Consider the following 7,074-nt stretch of genomic DNA (forward strand, 5'->3'; position numbering starts at 1 on the left):
TGTAAAAAAATATTAATATTAAACTTAATATAAGATAAGATAATATGTAAATAAAAATTATTTAAATAAATCATTTATTATACTACAAAATGTCTTCCTTGTTTATCCAGCTAGTCTTTGAAAACCCAAGCCACTTAACCAAAACCTTATTTCCTTTTCGCCTTACAATTTTTTCAACTAGGTATGTGTGGGGAAATCGTGTTTTTTTCAGTTCTTCTTTATAGAATCCGCCCTGAATCGGGCTACCATCTAAATCTTCAAGTAAGTATGTTTTAGGGTATGTATTCTTCACCTTTCTAATTTTAAAGATTTCAGTTGTATAGTTTGGTGTATACCCTTTCTCAAAGACATGTTTATATTTACTGATACGAACGTGGTCCCCCTTACGGAATTTACTTGCAACAAATATTTTCAGGTGATTATACGATGTTTGTAATATTTGTTTTTCATTGGAAGAATTGACTTTACTTGGACTCATTTTTATTGTTCTATGCTCTCTATTATTATATTTGTTAATTAATTGTTTATACATATCTATCCACTTATATTTTCCATTGAAACTAAACTCACGCCACATTAACTCTTTAAGAGTTCTATTGAAACGTTCAACTATTGATGCTTTTAGAGTACTGAAGGTTGAATAATGATTTATCCTATAACTTTTCATTAATACCTTAAATTTGGAATTAAAGAACTCAGTGCCATCATCAGTTTGCAGGTTTCTTGGTGTTCCATGACCCGATTTAAATATTCTCTCCATGGCTTGGGAAACATCATTTGCATTTTTTGATTTTAATGCCTCACCCCAAGCATATTTCGAAAATGTGTCTATAACAGTCAACAAGTATCGGTACCCAACATTAGATTTTGAAAAGGCTCCCATTTCAACCAAATCTGCTTGCCACAGATCGTTTATACCCCTTGTAATAACTCGTCTTCGTTGAAAGTTTTTTCGAGATGGTCCGTGCAACTCATTTACGATTTCTCGCTTAATCATATTCTTCTAATAGGCTGAAAAGCAACACCTTCTAACTCAATTGTGGTTTTTTTCGGTAGTGATATCGGTTTTGTTACATATTTAAATATATAGTCCTCAATGGTTTTAATCTTTTCCAGAATTTTGGCAAAAATTTGGTCAGCGCTGTCTGCCCTCTTACTATTCAATTCAATTTTATTTTCTAAGGTTGAAATTTTTGTGAGTCGACGATTAACATTTTGAGTTATAATTTTTCTTAAATCTTCTCCCAACTTTCCGAGGATCTCATCAGTATATTGTTTCGTTGCTAGATCATTGTTGTCTAAAGGCTTAGATCCGTTTTTGATACGTTTATTTTGAGCATTTAGATTACCGTCCTCATCGATGAATAATCCCTCAGTAGAATTAACACGTCTTTTCAAATTTTCTGATCGTTCCTTATCAACAGAAAAATGTCCAAACTTGTCGACAGACATGATGTTTATAAATGTAAAACATATTTGTCCTTCCTATTTATACTCATTAATATATAATCCTTCTTCACGCAATTCCTCTAATATTGAAAAATTTTCGTTATTGTGGCTGGTGTTACCCGCTCCTTTTGATGCTACTAAAATTTCCAATCGTTCGACTAACTCATTTACATCATTCCAATATACATAGTTTGGATTTGATTTCTGAAGAGTCATGTAACCAAAGCCTTTTTTTGAGCGAAGTGGAGTAGACGTTGTAGGACTGAAATCTTTGTCTATCAACTTCTTAATAATATGGCTATATTTGTATGCTCGTGTACCCTTGATTCTGTTATTAGGTTTAAAGCCTACTCTATGTATATTCGTTTCTAAAATAATTTTTTTATACATTTTCAAGTTTTGATCATCATAGTTTTCAGGTTTACTAAGAAAAATTAGAGAGTACAGACCAGGAGTCAGATCACAACTCATTCCACTAGAAAATGTTATTTTATTATTTTTAATTTTTAATTCTTTATCTCCCAAAGTTAATGAATTGCTTGCGCTTTTTTTAGGTCCATAACCCTTATCCAACACATTTCCTCTGGTCAAATTACTGATATTAAAATCATAATTATAACTAGTGTTATTATCTTCTAGCTCTGCATCCACACCCATATCGGCCTCTCCTGTATACATTGGTAAAGGTATTGTCCCTTCTTCTTCACTCTTTTCCGTCTCCTTTTTCTCTTCTTCTATATCTTCCTCTATATTCGTTTGTGAAAAGAATTGATTATAGGAATCACTATCATCGAAAGACCTTGGTGGAGTTATGTTTCGATTAGACTGCGGATCTTTCTCATTAGTTGTAAAGTAGAAATCGTCAAGCTCTCTCTCATCATCATCGTATTTCTTAATTTGCTTCATTTCACGCTTTACTTTTATACTATCTTTTACATTAGAAATCTTTTGTTTTTTATTTTCCTTAACAAGTTCATGTAAGGGTTCAGTAATAGCCCTGCAGTTCCAAAATTGAGTTAAGCGCCCAATCATCACGAAGCCGACTGCGACGTCGGCAGAGAAGCCAGCGATGCCGGCAGAGCTGAGCGCAACGGCGGCAAAGCGACGCGCTCTCAGTCGGGTCCGCAAAGAGAACGCACAAAAAAGTAATTTTGGGCTCTCCCTCTCTCGTCAAGTCTCAGACGAAAAAGTGCGCGTGAAGGGAAGGAGGCCCAGCAACTAAAATATATAGACCTTTGTGCACCCTTGCCTTTTGAATAATGCGACATTTGTTCGTAAATGTTAAAATAACGATTTAAAATAATAGGTTTCTGTTTTAAAATATTTGTATTTCTTAAACAAATTTATATGTTTATTAATATAATTTAATAATATGTAAAGTTTTAAAAATATATTTTTATAAACCGATTTGCATAGTCGAATATGTCTATAAATACCCTGCTTTTATGTGCAAGATGCATAGACTAAACGGGACAACAGTGAGAGTAAAAAACAAGATAATCTATATTAAAAATAAGGGAAATACAAGATTCCCAAAATAACACGTGGCGGAAAAAAAATAGCTGTGAAAAATATTAATTTTTGACGTGAAAAGCAACAAATGGTGCATATAATAAACAAATCTGTGAAAGAATTTAAAAATCTTATTGAGTGCAAAGTTTCTAGGGACAAAAACTAAGAGATGTTTGTTTTTAAAACTTATATTTGTGGTTAAAATTCGATAAAAATGAATATTAATAACATTTAACAACAATTCTTACTTTTGTGTACGTATTTAAATAAAAATCTCAAACATCTCCAATTTTCAGTTCCTGGAAAAGTGTTATTTTTTTTCCGCAACTGCAAAATAAATAAATGTTTTAATAAATAATATAAAATACATAAATAATGTGTGGTTTATTTTTCGTAATAATTGTTTACAACAAAATAAAATAAATCAAGTGACCGAAAACAAAAGTTTGCTAATTTCTTCTCGATATTTTTTGCATTTTCTTATATTTTTAGACAAGGCTGAAGGTAAATCTATAAAAAAAATGGAAGGCTAAATCGTTCCATCTTAAGCATATTATCCGAGGAACTTGTTCTGTCCCACAACTTACTTATTAAGTAAGTTTTTATTGAGGCTGAAAGTAACTATTGTTTGTAAGTTTAATTTTTAAAAGACTTCTGGGATTTTTACATTGAATGCCAAAGATAACATTTCTTTTATTATAAATAAATCTTACAAATAACGATTACTTTCGGTCACTCGTTTTTATTCTCGTCTTGTTTTATTTTTAAAACTCATTTTTTTCTAATACTAGATGCAATCGCCCTGGTCGATCCCTCGGAGCCTCCCGAAAAGGCGCTGCAGAAGGCAATGCGGTGCGTTAAAAACCAGATGCTGAGGAGGAGGTGCCAGCGACCCCGATAACACCGGAAACCCCCGAGCTCAATTTTTAAAATAAACAAATAAAAATAAAAATTACAACTGAAATTTTTTTTGCTGCTAAGCGCTCAACGTGCGCTGAAAGTGCGCTTTTTCGCTGCTTGAATGAGCGCTCAACGTGTGCTGAATGTGTGCTTTTATCGCTGCTCAATCGAGCGCTCAACATGTGCTGAACGTGCGCTTCTTAGCTGCTCAATCGAGCGCTCAACATGTGCTGAACGTGTGCTTTTTCAGCTGCTCAATCGAGCGCTCAGGAGGGTGCTCAAAAAAGCGCTCAATGAGTGCTATTTTTTGAGCACTGATGAACCCTAGGACATGCCTATGTTAATTTCAGCACATAGCTCCATACAAATTGTGCGCTCATTGAGCGCTGAGTGATGAGCTTTTTGCAGTGATTGAGTGCTCAATAAGCGCTGAATGGTACTGCAGGGAGGTTTAAAAGTTTCCTCCAATTGTAAATTCGTATGATTTTTGACTTGTTTGAGATCATCGAATTTTCGCTTCAAAGCAAATCTAGCTTTGGTTAACTGTGACAAAATATTCATTGTAGTATATTGTTCAAACTTTATAGGTGAAAGATTTAAAATTTCCGAAATTCATGTAGTCACTCCTCAGTTACTAAACAAATACTGTTTAGGGAACGCCAAGATCTGTAATATTTATATACCATTTCCGAATAAAAAAAAGATTCGATACATTTTCTTCATTATATTTTAAAAAGTGTATTTATTGTTATATTCTTAAAATCTCAATCTTTTTAATGATTACTGACTTATTTCTAAATACAAATTGTCATTACTTTTATAAATATTAAATTTTCCATCAACCATTTCATTGATGATATCATCTTGAAGAGAGGTGTACCTTTCCGGCAAGTACAGAATGTGCTCCTCCAACTCGAGAGCAATAGATTCTCCAACCTTTGTTGTTTTGCGCTCCGCCTTGAGGATCGGGAATCTTACATTTTCAGGCATCCTTGTCTTCGATAGCAGTGTCTTTTTATTAAATTTATTGAACTCTTTAACTACAATGTTCATCTGGTTTTCCTGATTCATGATGGTTGTTGAGTTTTTTGGACTTGGTACAGTTGTTCCACGTTGTTTTTAGCTGTATTTTGATGTTTACTACCTGTTTAGCAGTTGTTCAGTACTTGTTTCGTAGTTGCTTACTACTTGTTTTAGCTGGTTAATAGCTGTTATTAGATGGTTATTATCTGTTTAGTAGCTGTTAACTAGTTGTTTACTAGTTGTTATAAGCTGGTCACCAGCTGTTTTGAGCTGTTATGAGCAGTTATAGGTTTTTTTTTGTTTTTTTTTTTTTTGTTAAGAATGATTAAAAATTCTTGTCCTCTAGATGACGTTTGATGTGAAGTAGAAACTTAGACTGTGAATTTGAACTCGTGCAGGTCCACTTTTTATACCATACAGAGTTCACACATACACGTACCCATACATTGATTTTCAACCCCCCAAATGTAAATTAACCATTTAAATATACCGGTTTTGACTCCACATTTTCTACGAAAGAAAGTAGAAAAGCGAGGCACAGGTGTCCACAGTTGTATGTATCAAAGTCTTGAACTCTATCGTAGTTGTATTGTATTCTATGTCCCAAGTATTTCACAACTTCTCTAGGTGGCTGAAGATTTCCAAAACTGTCGAAATAATGTATATTATTTTTATTTTTATTATATGCAACCCAATGTGTACCACTTGATCGTGAATTATCTAAGTTTACTATACCACACTCCCTACTTTTTGGTGCTTCTGGGGTAGATCTCTCATAAACACCCCTCTAAAATGTGGGATATATTTCCTAGCAAAATGTATAATGTCGATATTTGATAGTGTTCTATTGGGTAGCAGAGAAATTAGTTTTTTCGCTTCTTAATTCCTTTCCCCTTACTATAGGGCTTAACCTTTTCTATAGGGTTTGAGATATAATCCTTCTCCTACAGCAACACTTTCAATTTTCCTATTGTGACGTTTTTTCTCCTCCATATCTTCCTTAGCCATTCTCGCATTGTTAATTGTTTTTGCAATTGCTGCACTACCACTTGCTAAACTACCAAGAGCGCTGAGGGCTGTCAAGATCGGCACGATTGGTAGAAAACCTCCAATTTTGGATACATTAATTACACGAGGTACTTTAACATTTTTCTTAGAACCCATTGATTGATGAATTGATTTACGTGCAACTTTAATTGCACTCATAATGTCTAATGGTTTTTGTTTTTTTAATGTCTTAGTAGCAGCATTAATTACAGTCGAAAGGTTTGTCTTCTTCATTTTGTTCTTCAATATCTTTTTCCTTCCTTTCTTTTCCGTTTTATTCAATCCCATACCAAATTTTTTCTTGGCTTTCATTATATTTGTAACAAAGTATGCTGCTGCTCTTTCACCAAGACTGCTATCTGATGCCTTGACACGCGACCAGGCTTTGTCTATTAATATGGAGTCTGCCCTATGTCGTTCACTCAATACCTTGTTTTGAGAATATGCAATATCGTGCTCTTTGCAAGCTTCATCCAATGGGTTTATTCCTTGATCACCACGTTCCAACCGTTTCTGTAACTTTGTACCCGGTCCACAAAAATTATATCCCGGAATATGGGCTTCAAACGGTAATGTATTAATTAGCTTATCGACAAGACCACCACCGTGTTTACAATTAAAAATACGACTGATGCGATTATAAAAACGTTTCCCCATTTTATTGATGTTTAATCATCAAAGATTTCTCATTGAATGAGGTACATTAGGTTAAAAGATGCGTTTAATAAGTCAGAAACAAAAAATTGTAGTTAGAAATATTAACGATGAAAACAAGAAAAATCTACCGCCACGACATAGCTCTCTTACCGAACACAATAAGAGCTCTAATTGTTGGGCCTTCGAATTGTGGTAAAACTAATATTATGTTAAGTCTAATAGAGAGTCCTAATGGATTAAAATTCGAAAATGTTTATATATATTCAAAAAGTTTATATCAACCTAAATATGAGTACTTGGAGAAATTAATCAAACCGATTAAAGGAATGGGATATCATACATTCTCCCATAATGAGGGTGTACTAGACCCCAGTGAAGCTAAAAACAATTCCATTATGATATTCGATGACGTAGCTTGTGAAAAACAAGATAACATAAGATCTTATTTTTGTATGGGTCGACATAAAAATATCGACTCTTTTTATT

General features: G+C 33.5%; 1 long non-coding RNA gene across 1 annotated transcript; it reads left to right on the plus strand.

The window, feature by feature from the left end:
* The first annotated feature begins 3,123 nt into the window (after positions 1 to 3,123).
* Positions 3,124 to 3,919, plus strand: LOC139353664 (uncharacterized). Its single transcript, XR_011604882.1, has 3 exons — positions 3,124 to 3,215; positions 3,454 to 3,555; positions 3,753 to 3,919. It is a non-coding gene; the product is annotated as an uncharacterized lncRNA (long non-coding RNA).
* Positions 3,920 to 7,074: the final 3,155 nt, after the last annotated feature.

The sequence above is a fragment of the Drosophila suzukii genome, chromosome Y (assembly GCF_043229965.1).
Source record: "Drosophila suzukii chromosome Y, CBGP_Dsuzu_IsoJpt1.0, whole genome shotgun sequence".
Taxonomy (NCBI): Eukaryota; Metazoa; Arthropoda; class Insecta; order Diptera; family Drosophilidae; genus Drosophila; species Drosophila suzukii.